The sequence below is a fragment of the Zeus faber genome, assembly GCF_960531495.2.
Source record: "Zeus faber genome assembly, chromosome: 14".
Classification (NCBI taxonomy): Eukaryota; Metazoa; Chordata; class Actinopteri; order Zeiformes; family Zeidae; genus Zeus; species Zeus faber.
Genome location: NC_137200.1, coordinates 31,620,289 through 31,645,462, shown reverse-complemented (window position 1 = coordinate 31,645,462; position 25,174 = coordinate 31,620,289). Strand labels below are relative to the sequence as shown.

General features: G+C 44.7%; 1 protein-coding gene across 1 annotated transcript in view; it reads right to left on the bottom strand.

Annotated features, from left to right (window-relative positions):
* lhfpl7 (LHFPL tetraspan subfamily member 7) overlaps window positions 1-25,174 on the bottom strand; it is a gene marked incomplete at both ends in the record, with an annotated part of 97,305 nt that overhangs the window by 67,754 nt on the left and 4,377 nt on the right. The gene's annotated exons all lie outside the window — the stretch shown is intronic.

Genomic DNA, 25,174 nt, shown 5'->3' with positions numbered 1-25,174 from the left:
AAATTGGGTTTCTGACAGACATCTTTACCACGTGCACTTTTATAACTGCAAAGTTAAAAAAAGATCTGTTATGCAGATGGAACTACACGGTCTCATATCGACGCCTTAGTACAAAAACTTATGTCAAATAATGACTGAAATTTGCCATCCCGCCTGAAATGATATACATGCCTGTTTATTTGCCAAATTGAATCTGAATTACAAGATTTCTACAGCTACAGCTCAACTGGGTCTTGGATCAACCACCAAGACAGAACAAAAGCCGACGACAGATGGAGAAGAAGCACTTTCAATTGCCTGTCAACCATCACACACACGCGCGCGCACACACACACACACACACAAAAGACCTGCACAGAACATCAACACCATGTAAGTGAAAAGCATTCGGTGGTGATCAGAACTGAAGCCGTGATTCGACACGTTCACACTCCCAAGGTCAGAGAGCCGCCCTGGGAGTGGCTGCACGTTAGTGCCTTGCACAAAGGCACCTTGCCCATGAGTGTTAATGACCTCGTCAATGGAAGGGCTCTTTCAAGGCACATTAAATGTTACATTCATTACAAAGCTGAATTAATAGGTTGATCTGATTGAATTTGAGATTCAAATGTCATTGTGAAAGGTCACCCTACTTTGAATCCCAGCGTCTGGTACCGTCACTACGGCCTCTGGTCACATGTGACCTTGTTTTCTTCGTGGTTGGTCAGGAGTCAAATTCACTCCACTCTCCGAAAGCTATATACACCCAGCCAAAGTCTTGCGGCTCACAGCAACAACCTCTCTGAACGCTTTACTATTGAGAAACGTAGCACGGCCGCAGCTTCCCACTGTGCTTGCAGTCCAATGGGGCAAACGTTTAGGCCCTAAAAACATCAAAACACAGTCAGACGCTCTTGATATGTTAGAGACATTTTTTTGGGGGGATGGTAGCTCAGGAGGTAGAGCTGGTCATCTAGTCATCTAAAGGTTGCTGGTTGGATCCCAGGCTCCTCCTGCTAGCATGCTGTAGTGTCCTTGAGCAAGACACTTAACCCCTAATTGCTCCCGATGGCTGCGTCCGTCGGTGTTTGAATAATTGTAAGTCGCTTTGGATAAAAGCGTCTGATCAATGTAATGTAATTTATTTTTTCAGGATTTTTGAATCTTTTGCACTTCCTCTAATCAGCTCTATTGGCTACACCCAAGTTAACATAAGAGACTAGAAACACGCTGTCGCCAACGTCACACTCTGGACATGCTGCGGCAATTACAAAGAGTAGTGGTAAACAAAGTGTGATATTATACCAGAACTAATTGGGACCAATCCTGTGCACACACAGGTGGACACACCACACAGACCTGCACACACCTGCACACACCTGCACACACACACTGCCAGCATCTGCCTGACACACCCTCCTGATTACATCTTTCTCCTTTCTCTCTTGTATTGTAATAACTATGACAGGAAGAGGCCACGCCGTGATTGCTGTTCCAATTTTCGTCGACATAATGATGTTTTCCCAAGTACATGTTGTCGTCTGTTTTTGCGTTTATTTGTCTCAACCATAGTCATCCCTCTCGGAGGAGTAATGGTGATTAGGTGTTTATCACAACATGGTGACATCCTTCTGCAAAGAGAGGGATCGCTGGTGGGCGAGTGGAACACAAATGTTGGTTGAAGGTTGAAGATTTGAGCTCCACTGGTGGATTAACTCCGTCTTAGATGCAAAGGCACAACCAGGCGGGTGTCCTGCCCAGCCTGCTGACAGCACGGCTGAAATGAAGAAGTGATGTTACCTTCAAAACAAATACAGAAAACATAGAGAGAGAGTCGCCATCAAGGAGCTGCAGGAGGAGCACCAAATCAAGAAAGAACCTCCATCATGTGTCTTCAAACACATCCCTGAATTCACCACTTGGACATCTACCATCAGGGTGAAGGTCCAGGTCTTGAGGACATGTAAGGACTTTAAAGGCCTTAAGGGAACAACAAAGACCATGGGGATAACAGAAAGGTCATCTGGTATCGAGCGGCTTGTGCTGCCTGGAGGCTGACAACAAGATGGAGGAGACGAACTCCTGGAAGGAAGACCCTCGTATCTGGAAAAGACACAAAGTTCTGTGAGCTTTTGTTCTCTGCTCGCTCTCCCAAAATGATATTCATGTATGCATAGGAATGTCTGAAGCACACACACACACACACACACACACACACACACACACACACACACACACACACACACACACACACACACACACACACACACACACACACACACACAGAATCAGTGCTTGATCTGGGCTTCTGGCCCCTGGGGTCCCAGCATGCATCCTGCCTCCATCTTGCATTCCCTGCAACACATTAAAGGTGATGCGTGAGCACCTTGTGTCGATTACGCACATTTCAGTATTTTTACAGCTTACAGAGCTTATTGTGCGTAATCACCGGGTGTCATGACGTTTCACTGCATATATGTATGACCGTATGTATATGTATGTGACAAATAACCTCTTGAACTTGAACTTGATGGAGAAAAAAGGGGTTTGTTGAGAAGCCACTCTTTATTAATCTCCAAAAACGCACACGTTCCATATAAAATGTGATTATGTGCATAGAGATTTAGAGTAAACATGGCTGCCAACCCCAATAAAACAAACACTTATTTAGAAGCCTTTTGCAAACGGCCGCCACCCGTTTCTCCGTCCCTCGTCTCCAAGTGGTAAAAATAATCTGTTGGTGTGCTCTGGTGCTTTTTCAGATCCCCAATTATCTGCTCGCATTAATGGACCTATTCACATGACATTTGCAATGTGCCATTTAAACAGAACCCGAGAATAATAAAGGCCTCTTATAGCCTTTATTAAGAAGCTATTTTTAAAGCCAAACAACCAACATTTCAATTACCGCCTATTTCAATTAATCAACTCCCAACATTTTGTGAGAGAGAGAGAGAGAGAGACAGAGAGAGATGGAGAGAGACAGAGAGAGATGGAGAGAGAGAGGGAGAGAGGGAGAGATAGAGAGAGAGAAAGAGAGAGAGAGAGAGAGGGAGAGATTTTCTGTCCCCTAATGAAACAAAGTGATAATCATTAAGACTTGAGACTGAGGGCCTGCCTGGGTGGTTTTATTGTCCAAGCTCTCGTCAGGTCTCTTGACGTTAATTTGACACTAAATTGCTTCCCAGCACCGTCAGCCCTTTAGGAGACGCTTCCTGAACCCGTTGAGATTCATTATTAATCCCCAGCTTGAACAGCCACGTGAAAGCGTTTCACGTCCAAATCATTCCAACAAAATGAAATTGAAAAAATGTAAAAGAGATGGAGCAAAAAGAGGAGTAGCTGAAGGTGTTGACTTGTTCTCCTCTCTGCTCTTCATTCTTCATCCTGTTTTCTGTCTCCATTCACGTCACAAAACAACAACCACGTCCATCTGCGCAGACTCGCAACACAGAGCTCGGGCTGCAGTGTTACTGGGACTCCTGGCAGGTCTCCTTGACTCACCCTCTTCCATCTGTTGCTGCATTTTGAATGATTTCTTCAATGACTGAGGAGTCTAGAGTCACTGCAGAAAGGGTTGTTCGCTCATGACTCCGCTGCTCCAACTGGATCCATGAGTCAAGCCCCGAAGGGGCCAAACAAAAAACATTTACTGAGAATTTAATTCATGTGAAAAAGGGTGAAGGCATTTGGCTAAACTCATACTGAATATATGGCGTATAGCATCCTTCCTCAATAAATAATTTGTGCAGAATTAAATTATTCTTGTGAAGGAATTCCATTCGCGACTCCGAGCCGAATTGACTCTTTTGACTTGTTACGCTGACTGAATCCAACAAGCGAAGAGTGGGATTAATTGAACAAATCTTTTTACTCGGCCGCTAGTAAAGAGACTAATCTCAGAAATGAGACAAACTTCTCATCACTCGTTCCATGGAACCCAACAGGGGAACGGCCTCAGCACAAGCTTTAGTTGGACGACATCCACAGTCTGCATGCGCCTCCTGACAGGCCTGCTCATAAAGCCTCTGTTATTGGTTTCTCCTCCGTCAGCGGCTCCGTCCTCGGCTCGTTGAGCGGCACTAACGGCCCCCGACGCAGGAACCCGTCGCTGGAAATCTCCAGCCGCCTCCGGCAATAAAGAGACATGGCAAAGACGGGTCGACCGCTTTCCAATTACATTGCGGCCGCCCGGATCCCAGCGCTGCACGAGTTATGAGACGGAGATGGACGACACGTCGCAAGGACCAGACGTACGGACGACCCAAAAGCAGTCAGCGAGAAGCCTGAATCAATTAAACATGTTTGATTTTAGTCATTTTCTACATATTCTTTCATCCTACTTATAGAATATGATTAGAAAATGGGATTTATATATATACATATATATATATTTTTTTCTTCATGTAGAATAAGATAACAATTTATAAATTAGGATGTTGACAAAATCAAATATTATATTCCAATATTTTAAACAAATACTAGGTTTGGATTATGTGACAATATTTTGTGGATGATTAGTCATCCACATCCACACACAAAAATATTTGAAAAACAATCACTCGTAATGCGGATATTATAACTCTAGATTAAAACAGCCGGAACAGTCTGTGAAGTTCAGAAAATGTCATTACTTTACTATAATGCAGCTTTAAAGACATATCACTACATCATCACCAAACTCCAGGACAATATCTCATCACAGATCAAAATATCTATATTATTAGTATATTATTATATAATATTATATTAAATTTGATTTCTTATTTTTATTTCTATTTTATTTATAATATAATATTGTTCATTACATGTTTGCTTCATAATCTGTGAAAGAGCTGGAAATCCACTGATAGAGAGATGACAGTGGAGAAATGTCCTTACTCAAAAGGTACGAACACAGGTTAGTATACCAAGCACAGACACACACACACACACACACACACACACACACACACACACACACACACACTCACACACACCACACACACACACTCACACAGTGTGTGTGTGTGTGTGTTAGAATGTCCTCACTTCTAAAGTGTCCTCATTTCCCAAAAATATCCTCACTGAAAAGGTTAAAAGCTAACACAGGTCCTCACAAGTATGAAAATATAAACACACTCACACACGCGGCAGGAGAATGGGTAGAGATTGTGCCATCAACTGCACCTCTTCTGTTTCCTGACATCCCCCCTCTCTGTCCGCCAGGGAACTTCATCATTTTTTAAAAGAATGCTCATAATCCTGCCAGAAAACTCACAAAAGCAGAAAAGCAGCTTCTGAATTAATGTTATGAATAATGCATCCATCTACTCATTGATCCTTAGTGTGTGTGTGTGTGTGTGTGTGTGTGTCTGCGTGTGTGTGTGTGCGTGTGTTCGTGTGTCAGTGTGTCTGTGTGTGTGTGTGTCTGTGTGTGTGTGTGTCTGTGTGTGTGTGTGTCTGTGTGTGTGACTGTGTGTGTGTGTGTATGTGTGTGTGTGAGTGACTGTGTGTGTGTGTGTGTGTGTGTGTGTGTGTATGTATGTGTGTGTGTGTGTGTGTGTGTGTGTGTGTGTGTGTATGTATGTGTGTGTGTGTGTGTGTGTGTGTGTGTATGTATGTGTGTGTGTGTGTGTGTGTGTGTGTGTGTATGTATGTGTGTGTGTGTGTGTGTGTGTGTGTATGTATGTGTGTGTGTGTGTGTGTGTGTGTGTGTGTATGTGTGTGTGTGTGTGTGTGTGTGTATGTATGTGTGTGTGTGTGTGTGTGTGTGTGTGTATGTGTGTGTGTGTGTGTGTGTGTGTGTGTGTGTGTGTGTGTGTGTGTGTGACTGTGTGTGTGTGTGTGTGTGTATGTGTGTGTGTGTGTGTGTGTGTGTGTGTGTGTGTGTGTGTATGTATGTGTGTGTGTGTGACTGTGTGTGTGTGTGTGACTGTGTGTGTGTGTGTGTGTGTGTGTGTGTATGTGTGTGTGTGTGTGTGTGTGTGTATGTGTGTGTGTATGTGTGTGTGTGTGTGTGTGTGTGTGTGTGTGTGTGTATGTATGTGTGTGTGTGTGTGTGTGTGTGTGTGTGTGTGTGTGTATGTATGTGTGTGTGTGTGTGTGTGTGTGTGTGTGTGTATCTTATTGGTACAAGATGAAGAGGAAGACGAGCATGGTGGATAGTCCATCGGTATCTGTGAGCCGAGCCGCCCAGAGACACTGGGAGGAGGACACACTTTTTCATTTCGTATGTATTATATTATATTATTATTATATATTATTATTCTTATTATTATTATATTATTCTTATTATTATTATTATTATTATATATTATCATATTATATTATTATTATTAGTGTGCCTTTTGATGAGGAAATAGGGCCGTGATGTGTTATTTACAAGAGCAGTTCAATCCATAACCAACGAGGCAATACCAATGTTTTTTATTTTTTAAGTAATTTTTTTGGTGTATTTCAAATTGGTTATTTTTTTAATATATTATTTATTTGTATTTATTTATTTGTATTGCCTATTTGAAAAATATGTGTAATATACAATGAACCTAAATTATCAGTAAACAATGAACCTCTGTTCTGACAAAGGTAGAAAACTGTGCAAGTTTGTGTAAATATATATACTGTAAGTGTATAAAACATAGATACATGTAGACAGTATGTACAGCATATGATGTGATGTATATAACAACAGTATAAACCTTTGTTTTAAATGCTCTCATTTTTCACAAATGTGCACTTACAGAAGGGTCTTTTAAAATGAAGTACAGTAAGAGTCCAGAGGGAGGGAGTTCTGTCTCCTTTTAATCCAGGAAGCCTGCGGAGCAGCATGCGGCCGAGGAGGAAGGAGCTCGTTGATGGATGATCACAATCATTTTGAACTGAATTCGAAATTTGTTGGGGACGCAATGTCAGGTGGCCAGGATGCGTGAAATATGAGCCTGGCTATCTGCTCTTGTCTGGAGCGTTTTGGAGCACGCACACACTTGAAAAAACATTTTTGAATTGCATATCATGAAATCTAACTACTACTGCAGTACGTCTAAGCGTAATGTTGGCTACAGCAGTTGTGTAAGATGAACCTGTCGATGGTGGAGGCACAAAGATCCAGCGAGAGATAAGAGAAGACGCAGTGAATGATAAGAACAGACAGAACAACCAGCCTCACGCTGCAGCCCAGACCTTCATTCCTCTCTTCTCTCATCTATTCTTATTGGCACGAGCGTGAAAGTCGTTAGCGACTCTGGCTGATGAGCTTTGTTGTCAGGGAGGCTGGATTTCCCTCGGTCGCCCCAGACGGGCCAGGACTCCCTGATCACACGGTGGGATGACCTGGAGGTGCAGGCGGAGGTGCAGGCGGAGGGAGGCTCCAGGGACACGCCCCTGCTTCAGTGCTCGGCAGGGCTGCTAGCCGTACTGTGATATGAGACCATCATCTGGGACTTTGGTTATTGTAATATAGCGATAAAGGTAAATTGTTGTACCCATCACTAATGTTTGTTCCTCAAATGCTTCTCTGTGTAGATATCTTATGAAAGTAATAAAAGTCATCCACAAAATATCATGAATATCTCTCTCCTCCTCTACCTAACCCTCTCTCTACTGCCCTGGTTTCAGATCAATAAATGAGGCCTAAAATCAATCCACGCCGCCCCCCCCCGACCTCCCAGTCTCACTGGTCTGGCTCCTCTGGTCAGTGCCCACCTGTCCATGCCACTGATCACCACCTGCTGCACCACCTGCTGCATCACCTGGAGACCGAACCGGGAACCTCCACCTGGGAGTGATGGATCATAACCTCATAACCTGCAGAGACTTTGATCAATGATCCAGAGCTGCACCATGAAGCGTCCCTCGGAGAGAATCAAGAGGGCAAAGTGTTTACCACCTCCAAAGCCAGTGTGTGTGTGTGTGTGTGTGTGAGTGTGTGTGTATGTGAGAGTGTGTGTGTGTGTGTGTGTGTGTGTGTGTGTGTGTGTGTGTGAGTGAGTGTGTGAGTGTGTGTGTGTGTGTGTGTACTCAAAACACTTTGGGGGAAAACTTGTTTTCTTTTTCTGTGCTTCATAAATAAATAAATATTTTAAGAAATGATTTTATGAAATACACACTACACACTAGAACTCCCCCCAAACTCACCAAGGTTTGGACGGACCTTATTATTTGGACAGCTTTATTATTTTAGATTTGTTTTATTAGTTTTATATAATTTTCCATTGTCATTTGAAATTGGGAAATTGGCATCATTGTCAGTGTGTGAATATGAAAACATGAAGTACTTATTTGTCTGAATGTGGGACTGGAAGTGGATTCATTGAATGACCTTCATCATGAGCAAGAAAAGGACAGAAAAGGATTGACTTCAGATTTGCATTTCATTTCTTTCATCCATCACTGGACAACAAGTCATTCACATACTGCTGAAGTTACACTAATGGTCACGCAGCAGTAATGAAAGGGCGGCTGCTGGAGCTAGGCTCCCTGAGCACAGTACAGTCAGACGTTTGGCCGCTCTGACCATGACAAAGTTCATTATAAATGAGTTTGATCACTTGGGGAAGAAAGATGGAATCCCCCTTCTCTGTCCTTCTTGTTAATAACCTCCCTAACCCTCACTCTCATCAAATGTTACTGGATGTTCTGGAGGGTGTGTGGTTGTGTGTGTACACTATGTGTGCATATGTGTATGTACGCATGTATGTGTGTGCATATATATATATATATACACACAGACACACATATATGTATGAAAGTATGTATGTATGTACAGTATGTATGCATGCATGCATCTATGCATGTATGTATGTATGTATGCATGTACAGTATGTATGTATGTATGTACGTATGTATGTATGTATGTATGTATGTATGTATGCATGCATGCATGTATGTTTGTATGTACTTACGTATGTATGTATGTATGTATGTATGTATGTATGTATGTATGCATGCATGCATGTATGTTTGTATGTACTTACGTATGTATGTATGTATGTATGTATGTATGTATGTATGTATGCATGCATGCATGCATGCATGCATACATGCATGTATGCATGTATGGTGCAGCAGGTATGGAACTTTAGTGCGTCTTCCCGAACACCCCACTGGTCTTCCCCTCTTCTCATTTCACTGTGTTCCATAATGCATCACAATGGAGGAGCAGATCATATGTTTGGGGATCAAGAGGCTGGTTTTGATCTTTGTGGGATCTCTGCTTTAATGATGACAACCTCCAGGCTTCTCTTTTATCTTCCGCCTCTTCATAGATGCTGCAATAGAATTCTAGACCATCCAATACTTTAGCCCCATCTCTGATTCCCAACGGAACACAAAGGGCCTGGAATAACTCTTGTTTTGCCGTTCACTTTGAGGTGGGCACTAATAAGATGTGGAAAGAAGGGTGTTTCTACATTCCATGGCTCGGTGGGAAAGCAGCCTGATAAGCCAAACGCAAATCAGAGAGAGAGACAACTTCTGCTGATTAGAATGGAGCCCATGACTGGCAACGTAACAAACAACGGAGGGTAATTGGGATACAAAGAGGCCCGATCCGGAAATGATGGTTGATCTTTTTCCATCAAACACTCAGTGGGCGCCGCAGGAGAGCGAGGCCGGGGGGAGAGCGGGTGGGAGCGAGGGAGAGGCCGCCTGCCTTTTCAAACACAAGGAGAAATGCTATATTCTCTTTTTTCCAATTTCTCTTTTTTCTTTCAATAAGCCCACATACTGACGGCTGAAGACTCTGCTCCGACTGGAGGCGTCTAATCCCTCCAGGTGATTAACTCACCGTCTTAGCCCCCCAAGCAGGTAAACAAAATAATGGTATTCCAATCCTCTGATATGATGTTCAGATGTAGAAAAAAAAAAAAAAAGGGGGGGGGGGGGTGCTTCAGGCTTCTTTGTTGTATATATAGAAAACAAAGCTTTCGCTGTCTGATTCATAGAGTTTGACTTTGAAAAGTCTGAAAAGTGTTGTATCAAAACCATCGTACAAACTGGACTCATTCTTTGTCTTTGAGACGTTTTGTCACATTAATGTGGAACAACATGATCAAGGAACGGTTCAAAACCATCCACCATATTCAGCCCCTCCAGGATTTCCGATGTAGTTTGTGGAATAGACTTTGTTTTTACTCCTACCAAGGAAGGTAGAGTCAAATGTCACTTCCTATGATAATACACCTTCTACATATCACAGAAACTTCTGGAAATGTCGTCTTTTTTTATTTTCTAAATATAAAAGAAAACATGGTTTTGGTTGTGCTCCCTGCACCTTGGCCAGAGATGTGCAGTGGGTACGAGGCGGCTGTGTGTGGGCTGCAGAGGAGGCTGTCCTTGAACGTCGCTCTCATCCACTCCAGCCCGGCGAGCTCCTGCATTTATTCATGATGTGCACTCCCGCGGCTCCCAGGAGCACCGTTCATAATTCATGCACGCTGTAGCAAGTGGAAACGTTGCTAGATCTGCCTCCAACACTCCACTGCCTATTTGATCAGCTAAGCAGCCTACGTCCCATGTTGGAACGGGCCATCCAAAATCACATCTCCCAGAAACAGACATATAAACAGACTAATATTTATTTATTTATTTATTTGGGATGTTCGGTATGTATCACGGTTTTGGGCCCACAGTAACAGTATGGTTTCAGTATCTGTATATTTAAGAATTATTACATTTTCTTTTCTAATGAAAACATTTTAAAGGTGTACTTTTTTTGTTTTTTTTTAGTAGTCTGCCACAAATAACTAGTGTACCGCTCTGTGTGTAAGACTGAGGGGGGAGACGGGGGTTATGTATTATGTGTGTGTGTGTGTATATATATTTATATACACGTTTATACCTGTTTTGTACAAAAAGAACTAACTATAGTACTGATTTGATTTATATCTATTGTAAAATGTAAAAAAAAAGTATATATATATATATATATATATATATATATATATAGTGTATCTGAGTGGTCTGAGGACTCTCAAACAGGGTTCCCATACCTAAAAATGTCCAATGTAGAAAGTCTGCTGCAATCTAGGTAGTAGGGCTGAATGATTTGGGAAAATAATCAAATTAGATTTTTTTAGACCAATATTGGAATTGCGATTTAGTATGCTATATATTTTTTTTAATTCTTATCCTTATACTTATCCCTTCTGTATTATTCACTAAACACAAGCAATAAAACATTCTACAATATGACCAACACAACATAGGAAACAGTCAAAATATAAACTGCTCTTTCCTGTAGACCAGGCCTATGTGTTATGAGATGACAAAGATAACATATCTTTATTTAACTATTGAATTGTAAAAAGAAAATGTTCCCCGATCGCTCCATCTCCACTCCCGCCCCCGGGATGGCAGGCTAGGCAGCCGCCTTTCTCGCCTAGAGGAAGAGCTGGCCCTGGAAAGCCCTATTGGTTAGATTGTGTAATTTATATATATATATATATATATATATATTATTATAACCGGGGGTCCAACCCAGAGTGCTGTTCCAGCCGACATTTGCATGACCAAAGTATGTGTATGGGTGGAGCAAAAACATAGATACTTTTACTTTCTGGACCTGGAATTGTTTCACCTCTAAAGATACAGCAACTATCTGGGGATGAAAAGGCCAAAATTCATCTAAAACTCCCTGATAGAGACGTATAGTGGATACAACCTCAGCTCATGAGCCTGATACAGTAGCAGCAACCAAGAGAAAGAGAGGATGAGGGGATGGAAAAAACAGAGGAAAGAAGGGGTGGGGTGATGAAATGGAGAATTAATCAAATGTCCGTGGTTATTGAAGGTAGAAAAACTTGGGTGAACGTGATAAACTGCGTGTTAGAAGACATCCACCGTGCAGGTGGTAAGAAGGTGGTAAGAAGGCATCCCCCGTGCAGGTGGTAAGAAGGCATCCATCGTGCAGGTGGTAAGAAGGCATCCACCGTGCAGGTGGTAAGAAGGTGGTAAGAAGGCATCCACCGTGCAGGTGGTAAGAAGGTGGTAAGAAGGCATCCCCCGTGCAGGTGGTAAGAAGGCATCCCCCGTGCAGGTGGTAAGAAGGCATCCATCGTGCAGGTGGTAAGAAGGCATCCACCATGCAGGTGGTTTCATAGAGGAACTTTCAGCACCTGCCGTGAGTTCTGGGTTTTAATGTCTGAACATAGAGAAGTAAAAATTAAAAAAGAAAGAAAGCCAGACGACTCCTGGATGTAAATTTGCGGTGGATTTATGGTAATAAAATAGGTGTGGCGTTGTTTCCAGGTGATCTCACGGCTCCGTCGCACCGCCATGCATCAAGCCAAGTGAGCCATCATTTATGGTAAAAGACGGAGCAGCGCTCCCTGTTAAATCAATACATAAACTACCCTCAGGATCCACCATGAAGGCGGTGGAAGCGACAGCGCCGCTTAACAAATGGGCCACGGCCTCTCTGAACCCTGCTGACTCAGCGTGATACCGCCCACACCACCAACACCGCCGCAGGCGGAGGAACCAACACTGCTGCGCCCTCACCTCCACCCTCCTATCAGTCACACCCAGGTGGATACAGCATATTCTGTATCCACCTGGGTACTGCTTAAATAGCACTACAATAAAATAAAATAGTACAAGTTCAACCTCGGAACTTTCCTGGTGCCCTTAGAATAGAATTTAGAATTAGGTAGGATGAGATAAGATAGCAGGGCTAAGAGGTTGGTACTTTGACCAGTACCTTGATATGGATATATGATAGATTATATCCATATATTGCCCTGCGAAATAAGAGATAAGAAATAATACAAGAAAAAAAGAGATTATATTTCCCAATGGTAACTACTGTGGCAAGAAAGTACAGTTGGAGCTGGTGCATAAAATAAAATATAAAAAACACACATAAATAAACAAAGAATAAGAAAAATAGTGAAGAAATAAAACAGCAATAAAAATAAAACAATGTACAGTATATTCTATAGAAATATATCCAATATAATTTTTTTTTAAATAAATAAATAAATTAAGGAAAATAATACATGAATAATGAATAAGCTTTCGTCATCCAACCTCCCTTTTGGACCATTAATGGATACGGCAAGAGCATCTGGTGCTCTGCCAAGCGCTGTGCACGTCAAGCAGCGCACTGCAAAGTGTCGGAAACATCCATCCATCCATCATACATTCATCCATCCACCCATCCATCCATCCATCCATCCATCCATTCATCATCCATCCACCATCCATCCAATCATCATCCATCCATCCATCCATCATCCATCCATCATCTATTCATCATCCATCCATTAATCATCCACCATCCATCATCCGTCCATCCATCATCCATCGTCCGTCCATCCATCATCCATCATCCCTCCATCATACATCCATCCATCATGTCGACCTGGTCCTAAATCCCTCCCGTCTCTGATTTCCTCTCCATCTCAGTTCGGGACGGTTATAAAATGCAGATCACTGCGTCCTCCACCTTCCGGCTCCTGCGCCACCTGTCCTATCCGTAATCCAGGCAGCTGTTCCTTCCTTACGTAGCGCTGACCTCCGGCCCCTATGCGCCTGCCGACACGCTCCCCGCCAGGCCGCACCCCGAGACGCCACACCCAGGGTTGGGTGACAAGCGGCTGAGCTTCACCCGGTTTCATAAAGGGTTTAGGTTTTAGGCTGGAAGGCCCTCCTGCCTCGCTACAGAGTGCCACCTCTGGGTGGAGCAAACGCACCACGCTGCTTCTGGAGCGAAGACATTCGGTGGAGTCCCACCCGCGGGTGGGTGGAGAGACGAATTGTCCTGGCCACGCCGAGACCACGCTGAAGGAGGGTGGAGGAGGAATAAAGACGGCGGATCCCGGGGGCGGGTCCACGCCTACATCCGTCACGGTGGAACCAGCCGCTGTTTACCCCGAACATTACTGCTGTGAACAAGCAGACGTCCGTGGAGGCTTGACATGACTTATCCCCATTGGAGGGTTAGGGTTTGCGATGGTAATGAAGCCGGTAAAAGCCACCTCCTGGCCACAGCCGCTTTGCTGTCAGAAAACTTGACATGTACCTCCAACCCTTTCACACAGCCTCGTCAAGTTGACAAGATGAGAAAACACTACACACTTATACTTCAACTTATACTCCACCGAGCCTGACGGCCAAGGATGTATATATCTATGATATGTAGATATGATATGTATATAGGATGTATATATATATATGATATGAAGATATGATATAGGATGTATATATATATATATATGATATGTAGATATGATATTATATAGGATGTAAGTATATATATGATATGAAGATATGATATAGGATGTATTTATATCTATGATATGTAGATATATGTATATAGGATGTATCTATATCTATGATATGTAGATATGATATGTATATAGAATGTATATATATCTATGATATGTAGATATGATATGTATATAGGATGTATATATATATATCTATGATATGTAGATATATGCATATAGGATGTATATATGTCTCGGATATGTAGATATGATATGTATATAGGATGTATATATATCTATGATATGTATGTAGGATGTTTATCTCGTTTTTCCCTCGGGTCTAAAGCAGGAATACAGGTCATTTTATTTCTGGGGGGGGACGGTACTTTACTCTGAGCAATGACTTCAATTTAGGGTTAGAATTGAGTTTTTCTCTGGCAGTGTCAGTTGTTGGTTGTGCCTCCTGGTCCTAACATTTTGTCTGGCAACACCAGAAGCAATTTGGAAATCAACTGCTGTTTGTCATCTAGAACTTTTTTTTTTTCACGGTTTCTGTTCCTCGATACCTTCCTGGCCAGCTGTCCGAAAAAAAACTAAAAAACAACAGCAACCTAATTGCTGTATTTGTGCCGCACACTCCACTGCACAGAACATCAATGTCTGTGTGTGTGTGTGTGTGTGTGTGTGTGTGTGTGTGTGTATGTGTGTGTTTGTCTGCTTTGATCACACTTGAGTTTGGATCCATGAGTCCACAGGAAACAGAGGGAATGTGTGTGAACATGCATGTACCATCACTTTGTCCCCGTTGCTGCTGTACGTGTACGTGTCGGCATAAACACGCGCTGTGCAGGAAACACAGCAACACAGCAGGGTCGGCAACATAAAGCACGTCAGGATTTTTTTTTTTTTCTGTTGTTTTGTTTAAACTGTGCTGTCAGCATGCGGGGCATACAAGTATTTGTATGCCATTGCATTCAAGACAAAGATAGTCTGCAAGAGGAGTTCAAGTTCTCAACCTGCAATGAAACTCTTTATTAATTCTTAAATCATCATGAACTGCTGCAATAACTCTGTTCTGTGGATGACCTGTAGGATGTCAAGAGCACAGTTTTTGGTTATGGAGAACCACCACCAACCCTCCTCTTTGGAAAACTATTTATCATGTTTGGCTCGATAAACAACTGATCACTACTCCAAGAGGGGGAGGATCACCACGGTGAGACAAATAAACATAGAAACACACACAAGCATTTACACAAAAACATGAACATTGAATGACAACATGTCTTGAAAAACAGTGAAATAAGTCCAGGAAAACTGGAACTACAACTGGTCACGTGGCCTCTTCATGTCATAGTTATGGCAGCAAATGATGGAGGAAAGGAGAGGGAAGCAACCAGGAGGGTGCTGTGTGTGTGTGTGTGTGTGTGTGTGTGTGCATGTGTGCATGTGTGCATGTGCATGACTTATCCCCATTGGTTCTGGTGTAGAAGGTTGGTATTATGTCGCCTCCAAGCAGAGGAAGGGGCCCCTGCAGGAAAGCCCCGAGTACCCTGCCCTGCGGCCAAAGAAGACCCCCGGGCCCCATAGAAGCCAGAGGGCCCACATCCAGCCCCGAGTAGCATGACCCTGTCCCAGGGAGCACGAGGAGACCCCGCACCCCAGGGGCGCACACATACAACCAACTCCTGGGTGCAGCCACAAGACACAGCCACCAGCACAGAACCCGGGCCACGGGCAAGGGCACAGATCGTATTTAGAGACAGACCCCCCAGCGACGAGCGCCCCGCGCACCGAGAGCATCGGAGGGTAGGTACCCCGGCAGCCCGGTGCGATGACAGTAGACCGCCCCCCACGAAGGAGGCCACATGGTGAGCGCCGCACCTCGCACAGCCAGCCAGGTTCAGGCCTCAGGTTGACAGGACCAGACGGAACGCCTAACCAGCCCCCCCCACGGGACGCAGAAGGACACACAGCCCCAGCAACCCCGCCCGCAGAGCGGCCGACCCCACCGGCGCGCCAACCCGCCGACCACGGGGCCGAGACCAAAACCAGCGACCCACATCCCCCGCCTCCAACCCAAGCCCCAGAACCCACAACCACGCCCGAAACCCACACACGGACGCCAGCTGCAGGTACTCCCCGGGAGCACGTCCCCCCTCACCCCCGAAGACAGGCCAGCTCAACTCAGGTAAAGGAGCGGGCGCCACCACCCAGACCACCCAACTCCCCCGTGGGGCCCTGGGATCCGCCAAGAACACAGGCCCACGCACCACAGGTGTCCCCAGAGCCGCCCGGGCATCCACCCAACTGCAGAGCCCCGGCAGACCAGGAGGGCCTCCACATGCCCCAAAGCGCAACGACATTGCACCGACTTAGGAAGACTCAAGTATTGAATGATGGAGTTATGTCAGTGATAAAAGTTGCCCATATTTCATTAAATGAATCAACATTGTTTTGGGATATTGCCAATAGTTTTTCCATTGAGATGTAATCTATTAATAACTGCAACCATTGGGATGTGGTGACATTATCTCTCCTTTTCCAATTAAGTAATATTATTTTCTTTGCAATTGTTAAGGCGATCAAAATGGGTTGGTGGTGTTTCAGTGGTGGGTCGACTGAGGAGAGGTCACCGAGAAGACATGTAGACGGGGAGAATGGAACGCTGCGACCCAGAAGGGTTGATAGCTTCTTGGTGATGTTGGTCCAGAATGCTAGGATAGGTGGGCAGAGCTGGAAGGTATGAAAGTAGTCATCTCTGGTATCAAGGGAACAGTGGGAGCAAATGTCTTCATCCACAAAACTCATCTTGAACATTTTGTGTTCCGTGAATCTTATATTGGATGAGTTGCATTTTGGAGTTGCGGGTCATCTAGAAGGTGTTGTTGCAAATAAGCTTCCACAGGATGATCAGTGGGAACAGCAAGGTTCTCTTTGCTATTTCATTGTAGGTAAAGATAAGATGTCGTCTGTTTTTAATAAAAGTTTGTATATTCTGGAAAAGGGATTTTTCAAGTGACCGATATGAGTGAGATGTTCAATCATTTCAGGTGGTTGTAGGATGTTGTTCGTCAATTTGATTTTAACTTTTAGAGACTGCTGTAATTGAAGGAATTGAAGGAAGCTGTGACCACCGATATTATACCTATAGGTTAAGGTCGGGAAGGATATAAGTGAATTGTTTTCAAAAATGTGTTCCAGATGAGAACTTCCTTTCTTTTCCAAGACCTAAAGATTATTGGTCTGTTTTCTAACCAAGAAATCTGGGTTGTGCCAAATTGGCGTGAATTTGTTTGGAGATAGAGTGTGATGACTGAGTTTGAGGAATTTCCACCAGGCTGACAGAGTTGTTGCGATAAATGTTTTTTGAAAGCAATTATGTTTCCTTATAGATTCAGTAAGGAATGGGAGATCGAATAATGATAACTCCTGACATTCAGATTGTTCAATGTCTCGCCATCCATGGGCCAATTGTTGCTCTGGTTGTAACCATTTCATTATAAATTGAAGATGGTTTGCTAGATAGTAGTATCTAAATTTTGGGGCTGACGGCCTATTGCTAGTTTAATTCTCGGTTTCTTGTATTAAATAAAATCTGTTGACTATTAAGTCAAGAGTAATAAACCAATGTACTGTTGGTTGCACTGGGGTCATTGAAAATATATAGTTTATTTTTGGAAGTATATTCATTTTCACTGCTGCTGTCCTACCAATTAGTGAGATGGGTAGGTCGTTCCATCAAATGAGGTCTTCAATGGATCTGAGCAATGGAGTGAAGTTAAGGGTAAAGAAATCTGATAGATTGGGGGAGATATCAATATGGTAATAAGGTATCTAATATTGCCCGTTGTGATGGTTAAGTGAAGTTTCTGGGTTGCAGCATTACAGTCCCAGTCCCATTACAGACTGTGGTTTTAGTACAATCTATTAAATAGTGTGAGATAGCTGAGAATTTAGATATGAGATTGAACACCTCCAGTAGCGATGATATTGGGTTCCGTATGTACAACAGGATATCGTCTGCATACAAACTGATATTGTGAACAGAGTTTCCTGTTTGTATGCCAACAATATTACTGTTTTGACGGATGGCCGCCGCGAGGGGTTCAATAAAGATGGCAAATAGTAAAGGGGAGAGCGGACATCCTTGTCATGTGCCGCGTTGTAGAGTGAAACACTGTGAAGTGTAACCATTGGTGATGACAGAAGCAGATAGAGAGTTGTTGAGATTGCTGATCCATTGAATGAATGACTCTCCAAAGCCACATTTGTTGAGGATTGAAAAGAGATATGTCCAGTTAACTCTATCAAATGCTTTTTCGGCATCCAAAGAGGCAATAATAGTATTAAAGTTGTTCCTTTTTGACATGCTCATCAGACTGAATAAACGACGCATATTGCTGGATGAGTGTCTGCCTTTGACAAAGCCTGTTTGGTGTGGGCGAATTATAAATGGAATTACTTTTTCAATTCTGTTGGTTAGTGTTTTACTTATAATCTTAAGGTCGCATTAATAACGCTAATGGGTCTGTAACTGGAGGTGAGGGTTGGGTCCTTATTGGGTTAGAACAAAACCGAAATGACAGCAGTATTCATGTGCGGAGGCATGGTGGAGGTTGACTTGACCTCTGTAACCATTCTGATGAATAATGGGGAGATAAGTGGCCAGAAGTGTTTATAAAATTCCACTGGGTAGCCATCTGATCCAGATGATTTATTGTTGGGCATAGAGAAGAGCTCTTTCCTGAGTTCTTCAAGAGTAAGTGGTTGATCTAAGGTGGTAGCCTGCTCAGTCGAAAGTTTAGGAAGGTCAGTATCATCAAGGAATGAGTGAATGTCTGATATATTCGATTCATTATCTATTATTATATTATTCATTAGTGATATTGGTTATTGTAAAAGTCTCTAAATGTGTTATTGATGTCTTGCGGAGAGTATGTTATTCTACCCTGTGAATCTTTGATGGCTGTAATAAGTGATTTTTCTCTATCACGAAATTTACCTGATTTGCCATTGAATTCAAATAATTTGCTCTTGTTCGTTGCATGATGAATTGTGTCTTTTGATGGATGACAGTATCAAGTTGAGATGTAGTTGTCCGGATCTCATTTCGGATTTGCTCAGAAGATGAGTGGGCTTGTTGGGAGTGCAACTCCTTTAGTCGCTGTTTGAGTTTATTTTGCCATTCTTGTCCTTTCTTTTTCTTGTGAGTGGAGAATGAAATAATAATTCCTCTTAGAACTGCCTTAGCTGTTTCCCAGAGTAAGGATGGTGATATTTCTGGGGAGTTATTCAGTTCAATGAAGGAAGTCCATTCTTTGGAAAATAAATGGTTAAATTCTTCATCTGTCAAAAGTGAGGTGTTAATCCGCCACCTGCCGGAGGGTTCCGGTTTGTTTCATTTATCAGGTTGAAACTAATCGGCCCATGATCGGAAATAACAATAGGGTGGATTTCTGGATTAGTGATTTTGGACAGTGCAGTGTTACTTGTCAAGAAAAGGTCGATTCTAGAGAAACTTGGGTGGGTGGTGAATAATATTTGTATTCTCTAGAATGTGGGTTATTTGATCGCCAACAATCTCCAAGAGCAAGATCACTCATACTGTTTTATAGTGTCCGACGAACGCCAGGATTTGGGAATATTTCTGGCTTGAGAGCGGTCTAAATTTGGATCCAGTACTGTGTTGAAGTCTCCTCCCAATATAACTGATTCAGAGAATTCTAAGAGTTTTGAAAATATATTGTGAAAGAAATTTGGGTCGTCCTCATTGGGGCCATAAATATTAGCTATGGTTAATTTGATGTTACCTAAAATCCCATTAACCATTATGTAAGGCCCTTCTAGGTCTGATATTGTGGTTTTATTTTGATATGGGATACTTTTATTGATCAATATAGATACACCTCTTTTTTTGAGTTGTATGATGCGGAAAACATCTGAATAACCCATTTAGCTTTGAGTTTGAGGTGCTCAGATGCAGTGAGGTGGGTTTCTTGCAGTAGACAGAAGCTGGGCTTCATCTTGGTGAGGTGAGTTAGGATTCTGTTACGTTTAGCAGGTGAGCACAAGCCTCTCACATTCCAACTAACAAACTTAATGGGTGTCACTGAAGCTAGTTAGGGGGTGATGGCACAGTGCATCCAAGGCAGTAGCTACACTACCGTTCCCATGCTTTCCCATAGATAAGTCTGGGGTGTCCTCCTTTACGTACCCTTTCACTGCCATAGTATTATCCGAAGTTTGTAGGGATAGATAACTACACAAACAACTGACGAGTAGACAATGAAAAACACAGAACATTGCCGGATTAGATATACATAAAGTGAAAGACATTATAGAGTGATAGTGATAGTATGGAAAGGAGGGAGGGATTAAGGAGGTGAGATGATGAGGGAAGCATGGAGGGGGAATTAGGAAGGTGAGATGAGAGTGAGCGATATTTTAAGTCCTGACATAGATAGCATGCCTATTGCTACATCTTGCAGTATATAATAACCAGAATTACAAGAATACATACATTATGATCAGAATAACCAGGCTGTGGTGGAGGAGTCTCGGTATAACAGACAGTCTATATATCATTTAGTGCGTCAGGATTATGATTTGTCTCTGCTGCAGACTGAGGGAGCTGTTACCCAACGAGGAGGAAACAACAACAACAACAACAACAACAACACATACATACATCAAAACACACAACATCATTCATCAGCCAATGACACTGTTGAAGTTAATGGATTCCAACCCCATTAGCAAGATGAGAACAATAGAGAGAGAGAGAGAGAGAGAGAGAGAGAGAGAAAGAGAGACAGACAGAGATAGAGAGACAGAGAAATAGAGAGAGAGAGAGACAGGGAGAGAGAGACAGGGAGAGAGAGAGACAGAGACAAAGAGAGAGAGAGACAGAGAGAGAGACAGTAACAGAGAGACAGAGAGAGCGACAGAGACAGAGAGAGAGACAGAGACAAAGAGAGAGAGAGAGAGAGACACAGAGACAGAGAGAGACAGAGAGACAGAGAGAGAGAGACAGAGAGTAGAGCAGGTATAAAGCAGGGTACACACTACAAGATAATGAAACAGTTCTTGGCCTGTTTGCCTCCTTCCAACAACTCTGAGCAAAGTTGTGATTTTATGAAGCTTCTGAAGACTATGGAGCCGGATTATCCAGTAGTGTTCAGGATGTTACGGGTGTTTTTTTCCTGTCCCCGATCCGTTCGGAAGATTCCACAGATCGCAAATCGCAAGTATCAAACATGTTCAATATTTAGGATGGGGTATCCCGTCATGCGGACGGGTCCAGAGGACGGTAGGAAAGAGCGACAGGCGGTTGAAGCCAAGCCCGCAGAAACAGAACAAGTCATAAAGACGAGAGCAGCCTTGATGCTGGAGCCATGACGCTCTGAACGGGCTTCTTCTTGTTATTTGCAGCTTCCTCCGTATAATTAAGTTAAAGTAGAGACCTAAGACAATGTGTGTCGACACGAATAACACCACAGTGTGTTCATTCCATTTAAAAGGGTATTTTCATCTCCTCAAAAAGGTCAATGAAATGGCTTCAGAGTTCACATATAATGAAGTGTTTAAGGATGCTTAAAGAAGCCATTTCACCAGCACCATCCAAAGCAGGTGTGTTTAAGAATGCATGTGCTGTGTGACGATTAAAGATACGTCTTCAAACGCGGCGCAGGTCGGTCACATTTCTCTCAAACCACCTTGAATCTCAGGCTTGTCGCGCTGCCATGTTGTGAGACAACAACAGAGGAAGATGGACATCGGGTTCTTGGAGCTCGGGCACGGCTCATTCAGGCTCTGACGTGACCTCGGCATGAGGTGGGGTTGGACGGGGGCTTCAAACTCCAACGTGGAAGAGGAAGGAACCGTGGGTCTGCTGCGCACATAAACAAACGCTGTTTCTTTGGCACCGCCGTGCGCGCAGAAGCAGAAGCATGCATGTGCGCCGGCTCGAGGCGATAGTGGCGCCGCCCCTAGCGGTCGCCTGCGCCGGCGCTCCGGTTACTTTCTTACTCTTTAGTATTTTTTTCCTTTTTTTATCACAATGTTCGCCAGAAAAACATCAACAATTAACTCATACGGCCGCGATGCACTCATGGATATAAAAATTTCCCTAAACGAACAACTTTGGGACTTTTTATCCGTGGGAGCAGAGTGGCCGGCGGAAATCCTACGCGGGAACACTCGCAACAACAACTACAACAGAAATGGAGTCACTGTTCCACGAGCCGGCCCACGGAGGAAGCACCGAGGTAAACGAGGCGGCATTCGGGTCAGAATGAGGACGCAACCTTACCGTCCACCTCTGCCAAGCATCCTTCTTGCTAACGTCCAGTCCCTGGAGAACAAGATGGATGAACTTCGAGCGAGGATTCAATTCCAGCGAGACACGAGGAACTGTTGCGTCCTCTGCCTGACGGAAACATGGCTGAACCCACTGGTGCCGGATGAAGCCATACGTCCAGCCGAGGCCTTCTCCGTGTTCCGCGGCGACAGAACGGGAGAGTCGGGGAAATCCAAAGGTGGAGGCGTCTGCCTAATGGTAAACAACCGCTGGTGTAACGCCAACAACACCAAATTCCTCTCCCACTCCTGCTCGCCGAAGTTGGAACAGCTGACCATACTATGCCGTCCATTTTATCTCCCCCGGGAATTCAGCACGGTCATCATTACAGCCGTTTATATCCCACCGCAAGCGAACACCGACGCAGCTCTGTCGGTTCTGTACGATGTGTTGTGCGGATTTCAGAACAGACATCCCGACGCGGCTGTGGTGGTGACTGGGGACTTTAACAGGGCCAACCTTAAAAAAGTTCTACCGAATTTCCACCAACACATCACGTGTGCCACCAGGGGAGACAGAACTCTGGACCATTGTTACACTCCTTACAAGAACGGATACAAGCCCGTCTCGCTTCCTGCTTTCGGGAAATCAGATCACGCCGCGATCTCGCTGCTTCCTGTTTACAGGCCTCTGATCGCGCGGGATCTGGTGATGACGAGGGAAGTGAAGCGGTGGACGGACCAATCAGAGGCTGCGCTTCAGGACGCTCTGACTGACGTAGACTGGGACATGTTCCAAACAAGTTCAAGTGACGTCAGCGAGTTTACGGAGGTTGTAGTGAGTTTTGTGGCTACGCTCGCGGATGATATCGTTCCCACGGTGAAAGTTCGGATATTTCCAAACCAGAAACCATGGGTTGATAAATCCATCCGCTGCGCTCTGAATGCGCGCACGGCCGCTTACAACGACGGACTTGTATCTGGTAACATGGACAACTACAAAGCGGCGTCGTACAATCTGCGGAGGGCGGTGAGGGACGCTAAACGGACGTACAGAGACACCGTGGAGCTGCAGATGGAGCGGGGGGACACAAGACGCTTGTGGGAGGGGCTGCGAACAATAACAAACTACAAGAGCAGCTCCTCCCCAGCCACGAGTGTGGACGCCTCCCTGGCCAACCAACTGAACTCCTTTTATGCGCGGTTCGAGTCTGGCAGCAGCACCGCTAGCTCGCCGGCTAATTGGAGTTACACCGCTGGGGACGAGCGCGCACTCTCAGTGTCCATGCACGAGGTCAGGAGGGCTTTGATGCGGGTGAACACCAGGAAAGCTGCGGGCCCAGATGGCATATCTGGGCGAGTACTGAAGACCTGTGCTAACCAGCTAGCTCCGGTGTTCACCACAATATTCAACATCTCCCTGGCTGAATCAGTGGTCCCATCCTGTTTCAAGAGGTCCACCGTCGTTCCTGTCCCGAAGATCGCCTCTCCAACCTGCCTGAATGACTACCGTCCGGTGGCCCTCACCTCGGTGTTCATGAAGTGTTTCGAGAGGCTGATTAAGGATTACATCTGCGCCTCCCTCCCCCGCACCTTGGACCCGTTGCAGTTCGCGTACCGGCAGAACAGATCCACGGATGACGCGGTCTCCCAGGTACTGCACACCACGCTCACGCACCTGGATGGCCAGAAGGGGGCCTATGTGAGAATGCTGTTCATTGATTATAGTTCAGCTTTCAACACCATAGTTCCCACCAGACTGGCTGTCAAGTTGATGGAGCTAGGATTGAATGCTCCGCTGTGCACCTGGATCCTGGACTTCCTCACAGGCCGCCCCCAGGTGGTCAAGGTGGGGAAGTACATGTCAAGCTCCCTCACCCTGAATACAGGATCCCCCCAGGGCTGCGTCCTCAGCCCCCTACTGTACTCCCTGTACACACATGACTGTGTGGCCAGGTCCAGCTCCAACACCATCATCAAGTTTGCTGACGACACCGTGGTCGTGGGCCTGATCACCGACTGCGATGAGAAGGCCTACCGCGAGGAGGTGGCTGACCTGTCACTCTGGTGCCAGGACAACAGCCTCCACCTGAACGTCAGCAAAACCAAGGAGCTGATTGTGGACTTTAGGCGTGGATCACAATCGAGGACGCACGCGCCCTTGTGGATTAATGGGACTTCTGTCGATAGGGTGAGCAGCTTCAGATATCTGGGAGTCCACATCACAGAGGACTTAACATGGACTGTTCACACAGACACTCTGGTGAGAAAGGCGAGGCAGCGTCTCTACCACCTCAGGCAGCTGAGGAAATTCCGGGTCTCGGTGAGGATCCTCAAGTCCTTCTACTCTGGAGCAGTGGAGAGCATCCTGACAGGCAACATCACTGCCTGGTTTGGGAACTGTACTGCCCAGGACAGGCGGGCCCTGCAGAGGGTGGTGCGTTCAGCTGAACGTACCACTGGAACTACCCTCCCCCCCTTGCAGGAGTTATACACCAGGAGGTGTAGTAGCAGAGCCCGTAGGATCATGAAGGATCCTCATCACCCCAACAACGGACTGTTTCAGCTGCTGTGGTCAGGCAAGCGCCTCCGCAGTCACGCAGCGAGAACAGAGAGACTGAGACGGAGTTTCTTCCCTCAAGCCATCAGAACTGTCAACGCTGACCTCACCAGGGGTCCTAACTGAGCCATGCACTAGGCTCCAC